At 41.3% G+C, this 25,137-nt stretch overlaps 1 protein-coding gene across 3 annotated transcripts in view; it reads right to left on the minus strand.

Annotated features, from left to right (window-relative positions):
* Positions 1 to 25,137, minus strand: part of STK39 (serine/threonine kinase 39) — a 296,180-nt gene that overhangs the window by 121,572 nt on the left and 149,471 nt on the right. The gene's annotated exons all lie outside the window — the stretch shown is intronic.

The raw sequence follows: 25,137 nt of genomic DNA on the forward strand, positions 1-25,137 counted from the left end.
GGAACACAGCTTGATAATCAGCAGCCATGCTAGTGTCTAGATTATAATCAGTCTTCCTCATTATTTCAAATTGTTTTGAGCTAGGGTAGAGATGTAATCCATAGGGCAAGCTTTCCCAAATGTCTTTGTGGTTGGAAAAGCAAAACTTTTAAAAGGACAGGATGACTGAGAATGAGCCTCTGAGACCAAAGTAATTTGCTTAAAAAATGTACTAAGATGTAATTAAACAAAGCACTGTAGCAGATGAACATGATGTGAATGCAACAGCCGTGGTCCAAGGATTCAGAGAAACTTCGTGTGGAAAGGGAGCTTCCAGACAATCTAGTCCAACCTCTTCATTTTACAGATGAGGAGATGGAGGCCCAGAACGTGACCCAAGATCACATAGTAATGAAGGCAAAGCAAGGCAAGAAACAAAGCCTTAGACTCCCACTCAAATGTGACTCTCCTTATGCCACTGAACGATAACCGCCAGCAAGAAGTTATCTAAAAATGTCATTTGAAGACTGAAAGACTATGATGTGAAGAAAGCCTACTTTTTATAATAGACACTATTTAGTTGTATCACAGGAGCTTCAGTAAAACCAAGGGAAACAACACAGAACTTAAATTTAAATATTTAAGTTTAGTATACATGTCAGATCAATGCGAAGTCATAAAAAATGCGTGCTAGGGGTTGGCTTTGATTTGAGGGCCTTACCATCTAGAACCTGTAAAAGTAATCCTGACCAGTTGGTCTAGAAGATTTGAGCTCCAACATAGAAAGTCAGCAAGAAAGTATAAATAATTGCAAAGAGTTATGCTCATTTTTTTTAAAAAAGCTTTTTTCTCCAACCCCTACCCCCCAAATTTTTCTTTTTAACTAATTTATCTTTGAAATAGTACTTAGTAAAACCTCTTTTGGGCTTGGCATCAGATATTTCTTCCGCTTGCATTTTGAGTTGCTCTAAAAGTCTTTTCTAATGACGGTGATTTTAATGGTGCTTATAGATGTTGGCAAAGTACTATAGAAAAAATGCCAAAATGCACTTCAGGATTTGCAGAACAGATTGCTCATTTTAATGCTTGCAGAAATAGCTAAAGGAAGAGAAAATAATTTTCTGTTGACATATACAATAAAATTAATTATTTTCTTAGCAACGCTGATCATGGTGGTAGCAACATAGAGAAACATATGTTAATGACTACATTGAAAAGGAAGAATTTAAAGCCACATCTATTACAAAACATACTGTCAACTAAGAAGTGAGAAAACAAGTAAAGTTATCTATCAGACACAGAATAAAACTCTGTCTTTACTAAAATTGTAGAACCCAAGGATAGCTGATGAATTAGTATTCTTTAAGTACTCACCCAAGAGATTACACTAAGGAAATCTTCTTTTCCAGAGAGAGTCTAGATTAACATCCTAAAATTTAGTTTACATCCTTTCCCCCTCTGGCTCTATGTTTACAAGCTCTGTCAGTTTCATTTCCACAAGCAGAATCCAACTATAAACAATAAAATGGCCCATCTTCTCCCATTTTTATTTTATTTTAGAGCCCTGGCTCTCTCTCTGTTTGTTTTATTTGCTGGAAGAGAGAAAGATAAAACAAAATGTCTAGGATTATAGCTCTAGACATTGAAAGAAATGGTGGGATGGGCCTTTAAGCAATAAACATTGGTTAAACAAATAAATATACAAATGTTGACCAAATTAAGAGAAAGAACATTCAAAAACCTATGTAGGGAATAGTATTGGTAAAATTGCCACTAGAATAAGAATACTAACTTGTCTTTGAGAATGTCCCCTCAGCTTACTCCTAGGAATAAACTTGCAGCATAATTTGAAACCCAGGTTTCATGGTGGATTTATGTGACATTGACGTCTACCAAAGAGACGGGAAATCAATTTTACAAAGTTACGTCCTTGTAGGGAGTTTGTAGGGATGATGAGAAACAACTTTTATCTTTTAGAGCCATCTAAGTTTCACACAGTTTAGCAAATGGTCTTATTTGGGAATTGAATAATACCTTGCAAAGTTAAAACTTCAAAAAAAAAAAAAAAAAAGTGCAGAAAAGCTTCCATCTTCCCCCCACCCAATGATGAGAATGGAGATTATTTACCCTTGGAATTCTAATTTCATTGATTATTACATTGCTCTTGTTCTACTAAATGATTTGCTCATTTAGTAAAGCCAAGAGGTGGTAGAAAGAATTTATTCTCTATTTTCTCTTTCAGGGATTTTAAAAAATCCATTGCTTCTCAGAGAAACAAGCTCAGTTTAAGTGATACCTAAAGGAATTCATAATCTCACAAATTCTTCAGGTCATAGTTGGCAGTGGTGAGGTTAGAAAACGTTTTATATTTTCTTCTCTTTCTCTAAATGTTATTTTTAATGAAAACCCATTAAATAAATGAACCCAAGTTCTGATTCCCACAAGAAAAGAAGGCAGGCTCAGCCAGATGAACAAAGGAGAAGCATGGTTCCTGGCCAGTGCTGGTGGCCACCAGGCAAGATGTAGGTGGCCACTGGGCAGGGCTAGGATGAGCAGCCACAGAGAGGAGATGGCAGCAATGTGGACAACAGTCCCTAGAGTGGTCTGACCTGTCACTCCAGTGCTGCACCTCTAAACAGGAGCTGTCTGCAAATCTGCAAATACAGTTGTACCGTCCCCATGCAACTCAAAGGAGGCACCTGGCCCCTGACACAGGAATCGGGAGGAAGGATGTGAAGAACCACCAGGTAAAGTTTCTACAATAGCATGCTAAATGGGTCAGAAATGCAGGTGTGTGACTCTAACACTCTACTGAACAAAAGAAGAATTTACTGACCCAAAGAAATACTGACCAAAACTTAGTAGAATTTGTCTCAATCTGGCATGTCCATCTGTCCAAAAAAAAAAAAAAAGAAAGCACCCACTAGCCTCTCCCACTGCCACATTAACTTCTCCCTGGAAATGGGATTTGGGAATCTCCTTGGAGTGATTTTTACCCCTTCGGTGGGAATCCTGCACTCAGCCTCTCCTCCACCTGCTGAACATATGGCATGCTGACTACAGTCAAAACCCGAGTGATCCAGGGAGCCCACCAGCCTCACGTCCACCTATCAAGAACCTACTGCACCAGCAGAAAGCAACACATAGTGACATTTCTGTTACCAGGCATACTACTGATGAGAAGTATAAAAAATATTTCTAATTAATTGCTGTTTATCATGTACTTGAGGCACTGCCAAGCAGACAAAAAGCCTTCTAAATCATGAAAAATTAACAAAATGTGACTCAGTAAGATGTTAGCAATAAATATTTTACTGTCTCCATAGTTTATACACTGACACTGCTCCTCTCTGACCACCACCTCTCTCGGCACCTCCATCCTACACCTACTGCCTGGCCCCACTGTCCTCTCCAGCCTAGGTCCTCTCCTGCTCTTCCACCAGCCCCCTCCCGGCTCTCCTCCTCAGCATGCAAGGCCTGGCACCCACAGCTGACTCTAGATGCTGCACTTACTAGTACTCAATGTCCCCATGTCCCCTGGCCAGATGAATCTTCCTATCCAATCCACACTTGAAAAGCAAGCCCTGGGATCAGCCCCAACATGTACTCTCTAATCCTGAACTGCCAGCCAAGAAGAGCACCAGTCAAGTGCGCATGATGCCTGGTGCCATTACAGATGACCACCAGCCACTCCTAGATGGAGCATCAGTGCTGCTACAACCCTGCCCCTCCAAGTGAGGCCCATAGACTGGGGCAACAGCAGCACCTGGGAGGGAGCTTGTTAGAAATGCAGAATCTTGGGACCCACCCTAGACTCACAAAATCAGAATCTTCCTTTTCAACAAGATCCCCCAGGGGTCACAGTCTCATTCAAGTTTGAGGAACACTGTGCTAGACAACACTTTCCCTCATTGCCAGCCTAGCCCCTTGCCCCTAGCTGGTCTTCATACAATGTTAGGTACTATGTTCTACGGATTTTACATGTATTAACTAATTTAATCTTCATAGTAGCTTGTGAGCTGAGAATGATTGTACTGCCCCATTTTTCAGTGGTAAAACTGTGACACAGGGAAGGTTAAACAACGGCCCAAGCTCATACAGCTGGGAGGTGACAATACTAGGAGATGTAAGAGCAGGATTCAGACCCCCAACTCTCCATTCCTCTCTCTGCTACTGCAGCTTACAATAGGGCCTCAGCTCACCAGCCCCAATCATTTAAAATAACTTCCTCTGCTACCCTGAGAGCAAGTCCATCCAATGGAGCAAAGGTGGCTCTTGTTATGTTTCAGCAAAGAGACTGGTGGCATTTTGGCCCTACAGATTGGTGGAACTTTGAACTTGAGAGAGATGATTTAGGGTATTTGGTGGAAGAAATTTCTAAGCAGCAAAGCATTCAAGAGGTGACTTGGGTGCTGTTAAAGGCATTCAGTTTTAAAAGGGAAACAGCATAAAAGTTTGGAAAATTTGCAGCCTGACGATGTGATAGAAAAGAAAATCCCAGCCTGGCACAGTGGCTTACACCTGTAATCCCAGCACTTTGGGAGGCCGAGGCGGGCAGATCACAAGGTCAGGAGACTGAGACCATCCTGGCTAACACGGTGAAACCCCATCTCCACTAAAAATACAAAAAAATTAGCCGGGTGTGGTGGCAGGCGCCTGTAGTCCCAGCTACTCAGGAGGCTGAGGCAGGAGAATGACATGAACCTGGGAGACGGAGTTTGCAGTAAGCCGAGATGGCACCACTGCACTCCAGCCTGGGCGACAGAGTGAGGCTCCTTCTCCAAAAAAAAAAATGTTAATCACCAAGACAATGGGGAAAACATCTCCAGGGCATGACAGAGAACTTTGTGGCAGCCCCTCCCCTCACAGGGCTGGAAGTTTAGGAGGAAAAAAATGGTTTCTTGGGCTGGGCCCAGGGTCCCTCTGTTGTGTGCAGTTTAGGGACTTGGTGCCTGGCATCACAGCTGCTCCAGCCATGACTAAAAGGAGCCAAGGTACACCTCGGGCCATTGCTTCAGAGGGTGCAAACCCCAAGGCTTGGCAGCTTCCACATGATGTTGAGCCTGTAGGTGCACAGAAGTCAAAAACTGGGAACCTCTGCCTAGATTTAGGAGGATATAGGGAAACACCTGGATATCAAGGTAGCAATTTGCTGCAGGGGTGGAGCTCTCATGAAGAACCTCTGCTTGGCCAGTGCAGAAGGGAAATGTGGGGTCAGAGGCCCCACACGGTCTCTACTGGGGCACTGCCTAGTGGAGCTATGATAAGAGGGCTGATGTCCTCCAGACCCCAGAATGGTAGATCCACCTACAGCTTGCACCGTGGGCCTGGAAAAGCCACAGACACTCAACGCCAGCCCATGAAAGCATCTGGGAGGGACGCTGTACCCTACAAAGCCACAGGGACAGAGGTGCACAAGACCATGGGAACCCATCTCTTGCATCAGCGTAACCTGGATGTGAGACATGGAGTCAAAGGAGATCATTTTGGAGCTTTAAGATTTGACTGCCTCACTGGATTTCAGATTTGGATGAGGCCTATAGCCCCTTTGGTTTGGCCAATTTCTCCCATTTGGAACAGCTGTATTTACCCAATTCCTGTACCCCCACTGTATCTAGGAAGTAACTAACTTGCTTTTGATTTTATAAGATCATAGGTAGAAGGGACTTGCCTTGTCTCAGATGAGATGTTGGACTGTGGACTTTTGAGTTAATACTGAAATGAGTTCTGACTCATTTCAGAAGGCATGATTGATTCTGAAATGTGAGGACATGCGATTTGGGAGGGGACAGGGGCAGAATGATACGGTTTGGCTGTGTCCGCACCCAAATCTCATCTTGAATTGTAACTCCCACAGTTCCCACATGTCACAGGAGGAACCCGGTGGGAGGTAACTGAATTATGGGGACAAGTCTTTCCTACACTGTCCTCATGACAGTGAATAGATCTCACAAGATCTGATGGTTTTAAAAAGAGAAGTTCCCCTGCACAAGCTCTCTTTGCCTGCTGACATCCATGTAAGATGTGACTTGTTCCTCCTTGCTTTCTGCCATGATTGTGAGGCCTCCCTAGCCACATGGAACTATAAGCCCATTAAACCTCTCTTTCTTTTGTAAATTGCCTAGTCTCGGGTATGTCTTTATCAGCAACGCAAAAACATACTAACACATACTCACAGCCCCTATCTTCCTAATAAACTTCACACTCTCACCCTCTTTCCCTGCTGTGTGCAAAGACAATGGATTCCTTCTTTTTACAAGACCAATGCCTCTGGGAGCACTCCTCATGTATCTGTTCACTTATTCCTTCCTTCAAGACACTTAAAGCCAGACCCTGCCTCCTCTACATCATCTGTAAATATGCTTAAGTCTCTCTTATACTTCTACCAAAAGAGCGCCAGGGACCCCACTGATTTTCATTCTTCCTTAAGAATTACTCCATCACTCTTCTCTTTCACTGTCAACGTTTTGCTAAAGATAGTCTCCAACTGTGGCCCTCACATCCTATCTTATCCTCACACTTTAATACCGTGCAAAAATGGTATCTGTCCCTACTAGGCCACCAATGCTATTCTCTCTCCCTTTGAGATTTAATGACTTCCTAATAGTGTAATTCAATGTTCTTCCCTGTGGCCATAACACTGTCTTGTAGTCACTGCTGAACTCCATTCTTTTCCTTTAGCTCTTTCCAAATCTGTGTTCACAATATTTCTCCTCCTACCTCTCTTGTCCTTCTGTGTCCTCCAACTGTTCTTTGCTCTGCCTCCACGATAAATGTGACTGCTCCCAGCCCAGTACACATTCTCAGCTCACTAGACACTGTTGCCCTGAGTGAACACACCTTCTCCATGGCCTCCCTGACCTCATCTAAATTGAAATCCTTGGAAACTGCATTTCTTAGTCTTGTTTTCCAAGTGTTCTGTTGGATATAAACACCTCATCTGTTTTCCAAAGTTGAGTTTGCCACCCCCAACCCATTTGTTAATCCTCCATCTCCAGCCTCATTCTGACACTTCTCCAGTGTTGTCTTAGTTAATGCCTTTGAATCTCATCCCAACCCCCATTGCCATCATGTTCACCAGGGGCATGGTCATATAAAGCTCCTAACATGATGCCTGCCATATAATAAACACTCAAAACACGACAGGTGCTATTATCATGAATATCCTCAATGCTTCTCCCAACCAAATCTATTTATCTATTTATAATCCAGCCCCAAATTATTTATTTGTTTATATATTTTCTACCACATCCCTTTAGATACCCTACAATCCAGTTATGTACATGTCACATATTTTTGTGACTCTACCATTTCCCATATGCATTACCTACATCCTTGGCCTGATCTGCCCTTCCACATTCTCCTTTTTTTTTTTTTTTAAGCTAAGAAGCTTTTGTCGATCCAATTGGAATTTTGCCTATACCTCTATGTCATTCTACTTTGTGTTACACTGGACATATAACATATCAAACTGTATACTCCTTCAGGGCAGAGAGCTTGTTTTAGACATTTTTTAAAAATCACCTCTTACTTCATTTGGTCAACAAAGTTTTATTGACTATCTACCTTTGTCTACCAAGTTCTAGACCAAAGATGAATAAAACAAAATCTTACACCTTGGAGTAGTTCACAGTCCAGACAGGTGGACAGACATTTAAGCTAGAAATTTTTTTAAAAGACATAAATACTATAAAAAAGATACAAATCATGGGAATCTGCAGAAGAGAGGATGACTGTCTATCAAGGGACAGTATGGAAGGGTAGCTGCTAGAGCATTAGCCCAGCATGCAGAGAAAGCAAAAACTTAGCACATTCTACTGACTCATGTAATGTGGCTGGGTCACAAGATACTGGGATCTAGGGGGCTGGTTTAAGAAAATGGCTAAGAGCAAGGCTGGAAAAGTTGTGTAAAGAATCTTGTACAATCAGAAAGGCAAATTCAAAGGCCTATAGGAGGCAAGCAGAAAATGCAAAGGAAAAGCTGGCCAAGTGAGGACTTGGGTGACCTGAGGAGCACCTGTCCCACCATAAGAAGGCACCCAGCATTGACTGACGGCTGCCACAGGGAGACAGCCCCAGCATAGCCAGATCTGCTGATTCTTCTAGAGAAGTGGATAACTTTGATTTTTATGTGAATGCTCTTGACTTATTTTAATGTTAACATATCAAGTTAAAAAAAAAACTTTCTCTGTGCAGCCTAAAAATTAATGTCTTTGGGACAAATTTGGCCTGTGAGTTCACACCCCTGTTGTACACCAGTCAGAGGCTTAGAATTCAGACAATGGGAAAACATGGAAAGCTTTCAGGTGGGCATGGTGGCGGGAAGGGAGAATGAGAAAATCTGGATTTCTGAAAGCAGAGCAGAGGATGTGCTAGGACTTGAGGATAACAAAGGCCTGAAAGAAATCAGCATGTTAATCACTCCAGTCACTACTGACATGTAACTAATCACCCCAAAACTGAGTGACTTAAAGCAACAATTAGCCCTATGACAATCAGACTTGCTTCCAAGATGGCTGACAGCAAGCACGAGAGACCCCGAGTCAGGACAAGCCCTTTCTGAATGCCTGACACATAGCAACAGTGCGAGATAATGAAATGACTGTTGTTTTAAGAAGGTTGTCAGTGAGGGCTTAAAGAAAAGTGAGGGAAATGTTCCTGGAAGCTAGAGGAAAGGAGGACCCTGTTGTGCAGTGACAGAGAGTTTAGCAACACTGACATCTACAGTAAAGTGGGAAGCGGAAATGCACCTAATGAACTCAATGATCTATCTAAAGAGATGTCCAGGCAGCCACTTAAAGTGACACCTGGGTTCTGCTCACTGCCTATAAGATGTGAGCAGAGAGAGATGAGCTAAAGAATAAACTGTTAAATATAAACCTGTTTCTCATTCCCAATCTCTCCACACATCAAACAATTCTTGAGCCAAGAAATGGTTTCAGAGCAAAAATCAAACCCAGGGTGAAACTATACAACCTTTTAATAATTCAGAAAGGTCTAAGGTGGTGCCTTGTAGACACCTTCAAATGTACCTAACACCTTCTGAGGATCTTAATAGTTTGTGTTGCAGAACCTCTGCATTAAATAACAGGGATTCCAAGAATCACAGGGCACTGCCCCTTAGCTGTCTCACAGGGAACCCATGGTAGACAAAGCATCTTGTGGTCATGGATCTTCACTAATGGAGTGAACCCAACAAGATTCACAGAAAACCCACTACCTTTTTTGATATCATACTACAAAATACTGCCAGGTTAGACAAAAAGAAGCAGAATACAAAATAAAAAGAGGCCTTCAGATCCTAAACTTTTGCTGGCAGGAAGCAGTCTGAGAAGGCTCCTTAGCTGCAAATACTGACTCTTTCTTGTGGAAAAAGAAGGATGACTTAAAGAACAGAACTTGAGAGGGGAGCCAAGAGCCTTAGAAAACAGCAAAACTGGACAGAGCCCTGATCAAGGAGCTGGCCACCCACGCCTGGCTAGACTCCAGAACTGCCATGGACCTGTGTGCTCCCGTTTTCCCCCTTTTGGGCAAATCTTTAAGATGTGTGTCCTCCTGCCGCATCCTGAGTGTATGTCCAGCAGATATTTGTCTCTTTAGTTCACAGGCTTTAAGACTGAAAAATCAAGGAGCTGTGCCCATGGCACCAGTCCTGAGGAGCCTCCTCTGCACCCAGATCTGATTTAGAGGACAAGGTCATGATTTTGAGCCTAAGCCTGGAGCTGCCACAGGATGAAACTTTTGGAGAGTCTTAAAAGCTCAAGAGCATATTTTAGACATGGAAGAGATGTAAGTTGTTGTGGCCAGAGCGTAGACAGATAGCAAATTGTTTTTTCCAAAGATGCCCGTGACAATATGTCCTGCCCCACATGTCCAAGAATCTTGCCACTTCACTACCAACAGACAAAGTCCAATGCCCTCTCCTTGAATCTGGGTGGATTTGTGCCTTACTTATAACCAACAGAAATGAGGCAGAAGTGAGGGAAGGTCAGAAAAGGTGACGCAACATCTATCTTGCTCACTGGAATACTCAACGGTTGAAGTCTTTAAGTGTCATGTAAGCATTCCAACTGCCTTCAGACCCCTGTGCTGTGAGGTAGCCCAGACTAGCCCCCAGGTGACCTGACCATCTGACGCAGTGGCATGACACTAGAAGCTGAACAGCCTGAATCCCTGACCCACAGAAACTGGGAGACTTACTAAAGGAGTGCTGCTGTCTTCAGCCATTTGGTCTAGGGTGATTTGTTACACAGAAATGGATGATCAGGATAAAGATGGTGATAAGGGATTTACTGAATGTGTTTTCATTTTGTATACTTAGTGATTCTTTGAAAATTAATAGGTCATATTTGGCAGCCCTTGTCATACCAGATAACAGACTCTACGACACACTTTAAGTCATGTTTTCTAATTGTGTATACTCTAGGCCTCTGAACATTCAGATTTTAATTTATACTTACAAAGTATCTCCATCTGACTATGTTATTATACACTAAAATTTACCAAGAGGAAAAATGCCCATTTCTATTAATCATAGGCAAGTGGCAAGAGCTAAATATTGGACCTTTTAGTCAGTGATTCCCATTAACATTTTTTTTTTACTTCTTGGAATTTAAAGCTCCACCAGTTCTGCTAAAATTAGGCATTTCCTTTTTCTATAACGTAAAGGAATAGAACAAAAGAATGAGGATATGAAAAAGTTCTATAGGCAATTAGAAAAAAATTCTAGAGAAACAAAGACTTTATAATTTAATAATGATAATTAAAAATACTCAGCTAGTTTGGTGAAAGACACATTTATAGCAACTTCCTTATAATGCCTGAATATTTTCTAACGGGAAGAGAAGCAAATTTGACAAACGTTGCTCTTCAGATAATGAGAATGGAATATTGTAACTTTGGAAACCCAACATGAAAGGGCAATGTCTTGAAAGAGAATGTTCTGGAAGTTGGAAGGGAACTATTCTGAGGAGGCAGCACAAAGCACAGAGAAGCAATTAGATTTCTTATTCTGCATCAGTCCTATCAAACCTCCAATATGGCATTTCCCCAAGTGAGGGCAACAAAGAACAACGGCAACAGCTAAAAGCCACGAAAGCAGAATCCAATTTTGCAACTACTGTCTTTGAAAACTAAAGCTCCTGCTGGAAAGGGTGCCAAGCTGATCCGTAACTTTAGCTAATAAAGAGAACAATAGGAACACTCTGTCCTGGTAAGACAAATAGCACAGAAGAGAAAACACACATCATGTAAGACCAAAGGAAAATGCAGAAACCAAATGTTTGGCTCCAGAGCAGAGTCGAGGTTGCTTAGGATACAGCAATAAGTTAAGAGTTAGCTTACCTGCAGAAGAAAGAGGGGTGGCGAAGAGAAAGAGAAGCACACAGCCGACCAAATATGGCTCCAGGCAGGGCTGGAACCAGAAGATTTCTGACAAGCAACAGAGAAGCACACTGCGATGGTCAGTTCTAGTTGTCAGCTTGGCTGTGCTACTGCCCACAGTTACTCCCCCCAACACTAAGCTAGGCATTGCTGTGAAGGCATTTGTTAGACGTGATTAAGTCCATAATTGACTTTAAGTAAAGGGAAATTATCCTTGATAATCTGGGTGGGCCTGAATCAATACGTGGAAAAGCTTTCAGAGCTGAGCTAAGGCTTCTCTGAAGAAATTCCATCTGGGGACAACAGCTTTAGCTGTGCCCTAGAGCTCCAGCTTGCTCTTCCTGACAGCCTACCCTGGGAATGTTAGGCTTGCCTAGAATGCCCCCATAAATCAAGTAAACCAAGTCCTTGCAATATATCTCTTTATAGGTCTCTCCTACTGGTTCTGTTTCTCCTGTTGAAGCCTGACTAATACACTGAAATCCAGCAGCCTCGCTATCGGTATTTATAAACGAAAGGCAAATTAGCTAGCAGAAGAGCAATACCCCCCATAACAGAATATGTTAATGTCTCTAAGTGAAATATTAAGAGAAACTGAACTGAAAGGACAAAAAATGAAAACTAAGATGATATGAATTACCATAACTTAAGAGAGACTAAATTCTTACCTTACAAAGACACCTGAAATAAAGATCAGGGGTTAGCTACTGGTTAAACATCATTTATGTTAGGTCTAAGAAATATAATCGACACCACCACCTTGGAAAACCTTCTGTCAAGAACTACGTCTGCTTAGGGATTAATGACCCGAGAAAAAACCTGGAAAGACACTCAAATGCACTGATTTTTGTGGAATGGAAACTCCATTCAGACTCACAAGATGTAATATAGAAAATATTCCTAATATTCTAATTTCACTAAGATATCTGATTTTTTTCAACATACAAATGTATGCAAACATTTCAGAATAACTTTTAAATGTCACTACCAAGGGGGTTCCTTCATAAAAATTATTACTAACTGCCCTAAAGATACATTTGGTCTATTACTCAGCTTACAGTTCCTGGATAAATGGCAGCAATAGGCTCTCTGAAAAAGTAGGTCAATACATAGTCAATTTTCAGTGTGGTCGCTATTATCAAGGACCAAGTCAAGTCTATCACCTGCATAGAGAGAGAGATATACATGATATGCCTCTTCCATGTGAAAAAGGAGGCACAGAAATCAGTTGCTATCCTGTTCCCCAGCAGCAGAACTTCACAGTTCCTCACTGTTGATCAGAGTGTGAGTTTCAAATAGAAGCATGTTTTTATTCTTCCTGGTTAGAAAATTAATTCAAATCCATATTATGGAATAGTATGTAGCCAGTAACAAGTATCAGAGACCATCAAAATATAACAAGTAGAAAAGGCTAATAGAGAACAGCATCCACCACTGTGTAAAAGAAAATGAGGAGAGGCACACATACACATTTCTAGATATGTTCGTATATGCACATAGCATTTTGGGAAGCATTTACAGGATGTGGTAATGCCTACTGGGTTGGACACTTTTTCACCATGTTGTACACTTCAAGGAGGCCCAATAAATAACCCTCTCTCCTCCTATCACTAAACTAACTTAAAAATCAGACCAGTAAGCATAAAAGGAACAAAAATCACCCTTATTACTTATAAAGGTGATATCTGAGATTGTGGCTTAAACACTGAGTAAACAGCCTTTCTTTCTCAGTTGAGGAACTGATCTCTAGATTTCGAAGAGACTCCCCTAGGGCTCCCCAGCGATGTTAATCAGCACATTCCTCCCTCACACTGGTGGTCCTCAGTGACCAAGGGCACCTCCCTGGGTGAGCAGGCCAGCTCCAGGAGAAAGTGAGGAAGACGGGGTGCGGCCACACTTTTGTGCCTGATTTTTCCCTCCAAATTCACTAATCAGGTAAGTTCCTAGGCAAAGAGTGTCCTAGAATGTTTTGCTAAAGGAACATCAGGAGTGGAAAAGCAACATTCTCCCTGCCTTCTTCGCCCAGTAAAGGTTTTGCATCATTTGAATTTTTATCATTATGAGTTACACTGTCAGTCAAAACAGAAGTATCTAAAAATTAAAAACATACTTCTTTTAAAAAACACAAACAACATGGAAGCAGATAAAACAGAAAGTATAAGTAACCACTTCCTGTTTCTAAACAAGGTACAAAGATGTGACTTTCAATGGAAGGATAAGTTGCCTAATAACTTTTCAAGAACTAAAAAATGAAAAATATTTCTAAAACCTTAACATGACAATATGGTCAAATCAAGAATGTCAACTTATTTTCACCTACATTTATTGCAATACATGTTAACAACTTAGGATTTCTAACATTTTTAATAGATGTATTCTTTGAGACAGTTTCGCTCTTGTTGCCCAGGCTGGAGGGCAATGGCGCAATCTCGGCTCACCGCAACCTCCGCCTCCCAGGTCCTAGCAATTCTCCTGCCTCAGCCTCCCGAGTAGCTGGGATTACAGGCGCCCACCACCACGCCCAGCTAATTTTGTATTTTTAGCAGAGACGGGGTTTCTCCATGTTGGTCAGGCTGGTCTCGAACTCCTGACCTCAGGTGATCCACTTGCCTTGTCCTCCCAAAGTGCTAGGATTATAGGCATGAGCCACCGCACCTGGTCTAATATTTTATTTTTATGCAACAAATTCTGGAATGAAGACTCACTGTTATAATAAGCTATTTGGTTTGGTCAATGAAACTGCCATTAAGTTTTTGAATGCATAGTAATGTAAAGATATGAGTTCATGTTTATTAACACTCTGCTTTTCCATTCCTCTCAGAGGTAGCTGAGTTTGTGTTCTTCTACATTCTGTCTACAGAATAATGGATACTGTTGTTTTTGTTAAGGTGGCATTTGCTACAAAATTCCAAAGATATTGAGAAAATGTTCTAGCATATAAGAAAATTTGGAAGTGGGAAAGCATGTATCCCGAAAGTAAGATGCAGTTACATCTGTTCTGTGTCCCTATATTTAGAGTATCCTGCATTTAGTAGGGACCAAACATACATCTGCTGAATGAATGAATGAATGAATGAATGAATAACAATTTTCTGCTCCCTGAAGAAGGTCTTGCCAGAGCAAACCTGCACCACAAGGAAACTTCTCCCCATTTTCCCTCATGCTTTCCCCTTAGAGAGGGATGTCAGGAGCTAGTGACATTGTATCCTAGAACTGCTGAAGGGATATGAAGAAAAAGAAAAGTAAAGAGGACTCCATTAGTTTCTGAAACTCTTTAGTTCCCCATATCCAACATAACTGAAACTCGAGCAGTCAACAGAAAACCTTGCTCTGAAACTGTTCACCTCTGTGAACCAGCACTCAACACAGACACTACTAGTGCACAACAGGTACTGTAGAAATATTAGTTGAACAAGTCAAATAAATACCCTAGGCTAAAACGTAAGACACAGGAACATTCTGGGCCAAGAGTCTCACCCTGAGACTCAAAGGCATTTTACCATGTCCTCAGAAAACAACCATCTTTTGCCATCACCGGCCTTTTCGCTGTAGGGATGTGGTTAATAGTGATGAGTATAGGGAGGCTGAGGGGCTTAATTTATTCCATCTGCTTAAGCAAAGTAGCAGCTGGTGTCAAGAAAACTCTGGGCCTTCCTCTAAGTATCTTGAAGATACTGCGAGGAAAGGCATGGTTCTAAACGCCAAATAATGACAGAGCTGATGATCAAAATAGATGGGCCCATCTGCCTCTGAGATGACATATTAACATCCTATCGTGCTGGGAATAATTCAAAGAAGCAAACAGACCCATGTTGGTTCACTAAAATCATTTTCCCCTTGTAATCAACTCATTTCACTATCATGCTGTCTGCAAAGGGCAGAGACTTCAGATGTGAGGATAGAAACACAAACAGGTGCACACACACACACACACGATACAGCACAGACTTAAACTCTGGTTTGAAAGATTGAAGGGTCTGATTCCAGCACAAGTTTAAATTGACAGGAAAGAAGAGCCAATGACTGCATCACAAGGTCCCTATGCAGAAACATGCCTCACATTTAAACTTGTACTCTCTCCATCTCTACAGCTCACTCCACCCAAGTTATCTTCTCATGTCTCTCTCATTCAAAAATCACAAAAATATAAGGAGACAAGGAATCCCCTGAATTCCCATTGGAGGCTAGAGCCTCTGAGGGAGATGAGATAGGAACTGCCAGAAAGCTGCCCCAAGTCCTGGTGGGACAGTGTTGTCATCACACAAACTGTTTAGCTGTGGTGTCAGATTCCTCAGTTATTGGGTCAGAAAGGCAGAAAGATTATCATCCTATGTGCAGAAAGACTGACAGGTGTGACACGCTGACATTGTGTGTCAAAATGAGAGAAAAACAGACCTTCAACTTTCTCTTCTTCTTGGCTACTACATTCATTTTTGTTACCTTTTTTTTAATGGAAATGTTCATAAATGCATAAAGTGAAAATAGGATAACAAACCTCTTTTACTCACCTTCAACATTATCAACATTTTGCCAATCTGATTTTATCTATACATTCCAACTCTTTTGCTTCAGTATTTTTAAACTAAATCCCAAACATCGTATCATTTTACCTGTAAATACTTCAGTATGCTTCTCTGATAAGGACATTTAAAAACATGATCACAATATCATTTTCCCAAAGAACAAAATCACCAATAATTCCTTAGAATCTAATATCAGTCTACATTCAATTTTGTCCTACTGTCTCAAAAATGACTTTTTCAGTTTACTTATTCAAAACTGGATCCCCCCAAAATCCAAATGTGGTCCACACTCTGAAATCTATAACCATTGTTGTCAGGGTCTCTCTTAGAGCCATCATATCCACTTAAACAAGCTCCGATTTAGATGCTGCTGTTTCAGCCAAAAGGACAGAGTAGGAACGTCAGTGTTTTCCTATTGCTAACAGAAAACACCATCTTCACAGGGATCAGACACCTGTTCCTTACATCATCAGGACAATTCTCAGTCCTCAAGGAAAGCAATAATGGAAGCTCCACTGTAAAAATGCTCCAGACAGGAGTTTTATTTCAGGGGCAATGTCTCAACTGTGATCGAATTCAATACTAAAAAGGGCCATAAATTCTATCTTGTTAATTCATTTCATACTAACAGGAGACTGCTAGAGCAGCAAAATAAATAACACAGATTTACCTGTAAATGGTTCTCAAAGACTATGTATTCTAATTCATCTATTTTCCTAACAAGGGCCAGCCACCGATTTTAAAAACAAACAAGAAATAACATAGCTGCATATGTATATTCTCACACGGTGAATAAAGATAAAATACAGTTTAAAAAATTCAAGCTTCAGAATCCATGGTAAGATAGAGGAGAACAGGTATTGAGAAAAACTGAGTTTCACAAGTAACCCAGGTCACACTGCAGGACCTAAGCTTCTTTATCTAAGGATCTAATCCTCTCATCACATCTGCTCATCGTTAGTAATACTAAGTATATTTGAGTACCATTATTTTTTTTTCTTTTTCTGCCTAATCCCAATAAGAGTCCAATGGCCGCATTGTAGATGGCTAAAAGCAGAAGGGCGAAAGGCACTCAGAAAATTCAGAACACGGAAGAGAATCAGTTCTTGAGTTAAGAGGCTGTGTGCAGGCTACACACTCCCAGGGTACGGAATCTTTTGCACACAATGTTCTCAGCTGTCACTCCCGTGGTTGGACACACATGTTTCTCTCTCCAGGCCACCCTCTCCTGTGATTTGCAGCCATGCATATTGGTCTCCTGTGCATCTCCCCCTGGAAGCCCTGCAACAATCTCTCGCTCAACACATTCAGAATGTTCAGCATCTTTCCCAGGAAATGTTTCCTCCCATCTTCCAAACAGTCTGTAAGTCAGAAAGCAGGGAGTCAGTCTGAGCTTTTCCATAAAGCTCTCCTTATCCTTCACCATCTTCTCAAACTCCCATTCCCATGAAAACCTTTCAAGACCTAAGCTGTACTAGTCCATTCTCATACTGCTATGAAGAAATACCCAAGACTGGGTAATTTATAAAGAAAAAGAGGTTTAATGGACTCACAGTTTCACATGGCTAGGGAGGCCTCACAATCATGGCAGAAGGCGTGGGAGGAGCTAAAGCAACATCTTACATGGCAGCAGGCACATGAGCATGTGCAAGGGAAGTGCCCTTTATAAAACCATCAGATCTCATGAGACTTATTCACTGTCACAAGAACAGCATGGGAAAACCCGCCCCCATGATTCAACTACCTCCCAACGGGTCCCTCCCACGACACATGGGGATTATGGGAGCTACAATTCAAGATGAGATTTGGGTGGGGACACAGCCAAACCATAAGTCATGTCAACCCTGCCTCCTAAATATCTCTTCTACCTATTCTCTGCCTGCTCTGCCTTTGTTCCCACCTATCCTCACTTGCACAGCACAGTCTGCCAACTACCAGTCCACCAACCTGACCCCTGCTTCCAGTCTTATCCCTCTAAACCACAACACACTGCCACACTGCTGCCTCAGAGCTCTTTCTAAAGGCAAACTGGTCGCTGCATGTCTCTGCTGAAATTCTTATCACAGCTCCTCATTTGTGGGTGGTGGGGGGAAAGCCCAATCTCCTCATCAAGACACAGGGACACTTTTTGCTCTGGCTCCTGCCCACCTCTGCATATCTTCCCTCTATTTCAATCACACAAACAATTACTCTCCAACACATTTGCAAGTACTTGCCCATGCTGGTCCCTCCACCTGAGATGGGCCTCCTTGCCTCTAGGGAAGGAAGACTACCACATATCTTACACAGGACAACTATAGGACCAAGTCCTTCACAGGGTCCTCCCCAGCCCTCCCCAGCATGCTGTGCGCCATTCCAACCCAGCATTCATCCTGATGCTCAGTGGTTGTTTCCAGGCCAAGTCCTCCCCTGATCTGTGGGGACCACTACCCTCCCAGTCATCCAGGCTCAAATTCACACTGCCAACTTTCATTCTTCTCTTGGGTTACTTACAGAGTGAGTCTTATCTCTGTAGCCTCGACACAGTCCTGGTACTTGATATATGAACAATAAATGTGCACCAAATGAAAAGTTGTCTTTGTGCATTTTCAATATTTTTCTCCCCCTCCACACTGAAATTTTGAATAGACACAGGTCTCCACTGACCTCAGAAGCCTCTGCACATCCCAAGCTATGTGTGTCTTCCTGCCCTTTACAACCAAACTTTGAAAAATCACCCACTTGCACTTCTTCATCCGTTCACTCATTAATTCTGACTGTCCAACTTTTTCTCTTACTGTGAAAAACAAGCTAAATCCAATGTCCTTTTGTGAGTCTTCATTTTCCTTCACCTCTCTGCAGCATTCAGAACTGCTGACCACCTTCACCTTCCTGGTTCCTGGGACAGCACTTTCTTTTCCTCCTCTCATAGTTCTCTGCATCCTCCACTTGTTCCTGTGACTGTTCCCCCAGGACTCCCCAGGGCTCCTTTGTTCTCTCTGTCATGTCCTCTGTGGCAATCTTATCTTATTACATGGCTTCCACAATCACCTCCATTGAGAAGACACCTTCAAATGGAAATCCCAATGGAACTTCAAACTCAAATGCGTCCTAATGAACTCCTGATCTTCCCTGCAAAACAGGCCCCCTCCAGTTCCCACCAGTTTCAGAAAAGGTACTACCATCCTCCTATTCATACTGCCTCAAATCCTTCCAGTTGTCTTCCCCCTTCTGTTTTGCCTTCCATGTCCAATCACTTACTAGGCTATGCCAAGTCTAGCACTTCAATGTCACTTGTCCCCTGTCCTATGCCTCTGCCACAGTTCTAGTTCAGACCCCTATCACCTCAGGCCTAGCTGTCTTTAACAGCTTCTTCCAGCCTGATCTCCTCCTTCAGACTGTCCTCTACTGTTCACTCCTGAGCCAACTTCTACAGTTGCTTCTCTGCTTACAAGGCACCTGTCATGGGCTCCTTACAGCTCACAGCACCGCATCCCAACCCCATGGCTTAAGATCTAAGGCTTCCACACTCTGGACTCGATCCAGCTTTACAACCTAACTTCCTACTGCATTTTTTCATGCAAGCTTTATTCTAGCCCAGTTCTCAAATATGCCTGATCATAAAATTCACCTAGGTCATGTGTTAAAAATGCAGATTTCTGAGTTCTACCCAAAACTCACTAAGGAAAGACCTCCAAAGAGATCTAAAGAACAATCTTCAATTCTCTGATTCAATGATCTACAATTAGTCTCCCAGAACACTTTTTTTCCCCTTCAATCACAAATAAAATTGTGGCATTGAAGGGGAAAAAAAGGAAGAAAAGAACACTCAAATCCCCACTATCATCAAAAGCCTGCGCTGAATCTGCTAGCCACTCGTGTATCTCTTTTTTTTTTTTTTTTTTTTAAGACGGAGTCTTGCTCTGTCGCCCAGGCTGGAGTGCAGTGGCGCGATCTCAGCTCACTGCAAGCTCCGCCTCCTGGGTTCACGCCATTATCCTGCTTCAGCCTCCCGGGTAGCTGGGACTACAGGGTATCTCTTTCTTCAATCACCAAACTTCCTCAAAAATCACCTATGACCTTCCTATATACATAAATGTCTACCAAGATGAAGACTATGCTTTGCTTTTCTTTTGTTGAAAGACAAATCCCCAATTATGTTGACAATGAAATAAGAAAATCAATTTAGAATCTGGGACTAAGGATCTTAATAGGTGTTATTTTCCCAAGAAAAATAACTGAAGCAGAAACCTTAATATCCATATGCCTATTGCATTTTAAAAAGCATTAATTATAATATCTATATAATTGCTAAACATAGGGTTACAGTGTTCAGGTTCATGTAGTTTTATATTTTCTTTTTTTTTTTTTCTTTTTTTTTTTTTTTTTTTTTTTTTTGGAGTTCCAGTGGGCTTTTATTGAGATAAATTAACAAAAACCAAGATTTTACCATATTTTTTGAACCTTATAAACTCAGCAGACTCTGGTCCATATATGTGTACATACAACATAACACATCCCAACAAAAACAGAGCCCCCCCCCCCCCACTGGAACATCTGCCAATTAAGAGAAAGCCAATTTTCCCTTCCCTCGATGTTTCTGAAATTTTGAGTTCCCACTGTTCACTTCTCAGTGGAACTGGTCCCTTGTGGCTAGGGACATTGGAATTCTCTACCATTTTTACTGAACAAAAAATAATTTTTTTTCCTGTTTCAAAAAAGGGAACAGTGACTTTGTTTTCTCCAGGCTCCCCTTACCCCACAACCAATGGTTAAAATACAGCAGCCTGTATCTTAATAACCCAGCCCTACCCCCTCCCTTGCCCAGCATTGTCTACTGGAGAATTTAAATACACTTCTGTTGGAATCTGTCAGCTGTGGAGGAGCAGAGTCTAGGTGCCAGGCTAGCTCCCTCTGACCTCATGAACTGTGACAACCTTTGGACACTTAACTCTTTACCCCAAAGATGAGTTTTTAGATCAGAAAGGAGAGTAGATTTTCTTTGGGAGTTTTAAAAAACTAGAGATACAAAGTACAACTACAATCTCACGGAAGTCCACTAAAGTTCACCAAAAAGCTGACTTACTTCAGCTCTCATGAGGCCAATAATTTTGATAAAGGTATTTGGCAGGAAAATGATTCCACAATAACAAATTTAAAGATACCTAGAACACTGAAAAAAATAGCAAATTAAAATAAATGGCTTAATTTCCAAGAACTTATTTCATTTTTTTGTTACTCATCTAGAAGGTCAGGAGTGTGGCTAAAGGCAGTTTCTGATGAGGTTATGAGCTTCCAAAGTGTTTCTAAATCCTTAGTGCAGACACCCTCCCTTTTGGGGCAAAGTACCCTCCCTCCCACCCCTATTAAAAAAAAAAAATTAAAAAATTAAACCACGTCATCAGAATGAGATGTTTTGATTCCAACAATTTATACTCAAGGCTTTGTGCTGAGTTGTCATTTGAACCAAGCATGATGTTATCAAGCACAAAGCACGTGGCAAAGGAAAGATGCTCCCATCTCATTCTGAAAACAAATACTGATAACCAAGCCCACCCTCCAACCCTTTGGGGCCAACCCATTTTATGCTGCTGGGACCAACTTCAAACAATTTAGAGGTATATTTAGGTTTCCCTCTCTCTTACTTCTGTGAAAGATCATTTTAGAGTAAATGTAGTCCATTCCTATGGGAAAGGCAAAACAGTATTTATCCCCATCAGAATATATGGGGAAAGAAAAAACATAGGCCTAGAGGTGGTAAGGTGTGTAACAGTCCATAGCCCATTACACAACTGTACAACCAAAGGCTGAATGATGAGTTGGATGTAGTTTTAATATTAAAAATAGGGGGTAGTTCTCATCCAAATGAGCCACTGGAAAATATTATCATTACTTAAAAAAAAATACATATTTAATATTGGAAAGAATGTGAAAACAACTTCCAATAGTAACAATGCTTATTATGAGGGCCCAAAAAAGAAAGAAAAAAAAAAAAAAAAAAAAGACCAGGCTTTGACCTAGTCCTCAGAGCATCTTTCCATTTAACAATTCCTATTCAAGAGTCAAGCACCAAAACTGGACAGCTGCCTCTACAAGACCGTGTCCAGTAGTGGTGTCCCAGATAGTTTAAGTGCCACTCCTCATTAGAGGCTATACTTCCCTCCCAACATGCTTGATGTTTGGCCTGATCTCCAGGCAAAAGGAGTGAGATGAATCAAAACCAGTGAACTTTTTTTTTTAAATGTTTTTAATTCCCTTTTAACCCAGTGTACTAGGTCAATCAGGAGGCATCTGGAAAGGGGGGAAAAAAGCAAAAAACAAAATTAAAAAAAAATTGATTTCCATATTTTGTTTTTCAAAACCCTAAAATATTACAAAATAAGTCCTGCATATACTTTAATGTTTTAACTCTTTTGGACAAAGGAATCAATTACTTGAAGTTGCTTTTTTGACTCTGCCTACTTCTGAGCAAACTATTTGCCACTCACCCACAATTCCTTGGAGATCAGAATCCTACAGATGCCTCCTGATGGGACATAGCCCTAACTCCTTAACAGCTGTAGCAAGAACTGCACGGTACAAACCCAAAAAAGAACAAGCTCATCTATTTGGAACCCAAGCCTCATATTTTCTGTCCAGTCAATGTTGGTTACTAAATAGAAAACCTAATTAAGGAAGTAACTTTTTTCCAGGGAGGGGTGGGAGAGGGAATTTAAAAGGTGTCAACTTTTGACCAAAACAATTTTGCCCTTGTACCGATGCAGCTCTCTTTCTCCCCCACCTCTTGCGAGATAAGAGGGATCATTCATGTAGAAGAAAAGAGTATAAATGCAATTCTGTATCTTGCTAGAGAACATGTGGGTGACTAAACAAAAAGTGCAGTCTCCTTCGCCAACTTCAGACTGCGTGGTGCCACATGCCTGTGGGTCCCTCTTAAAGCACAGACTTAAAATGGAAAGTATTACTGAAGTAGTTTTATATTTTCATACCACACACACAAATATATGTTTTTGCAATCTAACTGCATTACCTATTTTAAGTTATATTGGCTGAGATTTTTTTTCAATTTAAAATTGATTCATGTTTATTACAGAGAATTTAGAAAATAAAGACTAGAACAAGGATGTGATTAGAATCCTTCCACTGGGTGACAGTACAGCACAGTGTTTACCAACAAAAGGCCTCTGCATCAGACTTTGACACTAAGTTCCAACCTGACTGCTTGCTAGTCATCATGACTTAACCACGAAGTCTCAGTCTCTTCACCTGTAACACACAGTGATAATACCTACCTCATCAGGTTATTATGCAGATAAATGAGATCATGTGGGTGAAACAGTCCAGTACCCACAACTTAGTATGTGTTCAACAATTGCTGATTTGTACTGAATTCTACCCTGGAAAAACAAAACCCAGGTGTCTCCTCAGCTTCAAAAACTCTCAGGGAATGAATCCCTGTGTCCTACACCCAAGTATGTGGAATTTAAAAACCTGCTGTGGACCTACCTATTTTCTTAGAAATATGCAGCTGAATATAACCATTTTTGGATATTTGAGATCATTATGTACTCTATGATAAGTGAATGGATGAAGACATCAGGCCACAATTTTTCCCTAAGCTCTCCATCCAGGAAGAAAAATGTAGCATTCAGGTCATAATGGTATAATGATATTTGAAGTATTAATGATAGAATGTCTGAGTTAAAGATAAACTTCCTTATGAAACTTGTTCCATATTTATATTCTGAATTATACTGTTAGATAGGCTAAATCAATAAGCATAGAAAAAAAACCCTGCCTTTCAATGGGTATAAATGTGCCCAAAATACTATAGGGGAGAGAAGAAAACGCTATTAATTTACTGTTCTATGGCCCTTTCTTAACACATACTACTACGGGTCCTTGTCCTACTAAACTTCATTTCCTAGCACAACCCAGGGTTAAAGTTGGCAAGTACCACCAAGTATATCACTTTTACCAACACTCTGAAACAATTCAGGCAATACACCACACTTGGAGATGACTGCTTTGAAAATGCCAGAGTTCTACTACATCATGGCTGTTTTTTAGTCACTCAAATCCTTTAATATTTCAGACAGATGTGGTATGTAAAGTGCCCCTTGTGCAAATGCACAGTTGACTGTATTTGTTCATGTATCCATTTTACCAAGTCTTAGGCATTGCCACACCTTTTCATGGAGGAGCCCACCTCATTTAGGTTCTACAGGGGAGGACTTTATCTGACTTGCTCATCCCTGAATCCCCAGCACCTGGCTCACTAACTGGCCCATTCCAGGTGTTCAACTGAGACTAGTGGAATGGCTGGGCATGGTGGTTCACACCTGTAGTCCCAGTACTTCGGGAGGATGAGGCAGGAGAATGGCTTGAGGCCAGGAGATTGAGACACACCTGGGCAACACAGCCAGACCTCATCTCCCCCCACACCCCCTCCCACACACATAGTTAGCCGTGCATGATGGTGCATGCCTGTAGTCCCAGTTACTCAGGAGGCTCAGGTGGGAGGATCCCTTGAGGCCAGGAGTGCACGCTTCAGTGAGCTATGATCATGCCACTGCATTCCAGCCTGCGTGACAGAGCAAAATCCTGTCTCAAAAAAAAAAAAAAAAAAAAAAAGAAGACGACGAAGAAGACTAGTTGAATAAACAGATGCAACTGTTACATGCTTGAATTTATCCAAGTATATCATGTGATTCTGTTATAGAACATTTGACTGAATTACAGCCTTTAAAGGAACTAAAAGGTAAAAATATTTAGCAGTTATTAAATACTTCCTGTGTGCTTTTAATTTTACAAGAGCCACACAAATAGGTATTACAGATAAAGTCTGTAAAATAGAGTCTAATAGAAGCTAAATGATTTTCTAGAAGCCTCATAGCAAACGAACACTAACCCTTTCTTAGAAATCATATGGGGTAAGTGAAACAACTGTGTAAAACAATACTAAGTAATCACTAGGTTTACTCTTCTTTATCGTTCTTCTTTAGTCAAATATGCAATCTGGAATAGCGCCTATCTAGTGCCTAGCATATTTTCGGCACCCAAGAAATATTTGAGGATTTTTAAAATAAAGTGCACATGTACTTTTAATAATCAAATATCTGTTGCATGGGAAGGGGGTGAGAGAAGACAATTGCAAGTGCCCATTTTCTCCTTCAAGGTCAGCACAAATCGTTTTATACTAGCATCCTTTACTTCCCTCTAAAGGAAAGAAATCCATAACACAAGGTGGTTTTATACCTATTGCACTTTACCA

Source organism: Pan troglodytes, chromosome 13, assembly GCF_028858775.2.
Source record: "Pan troglodytes isolate AG18354 chromosome 13, NHGRI_mPanTro3-v2.0_pri, whole genome shotgun sequence".
Lineage (NCBI taxonomy): Eukaryota > Metazoa > Chordata > Mammalia > Primates > Hominidae > Pan > Pan troglodytes.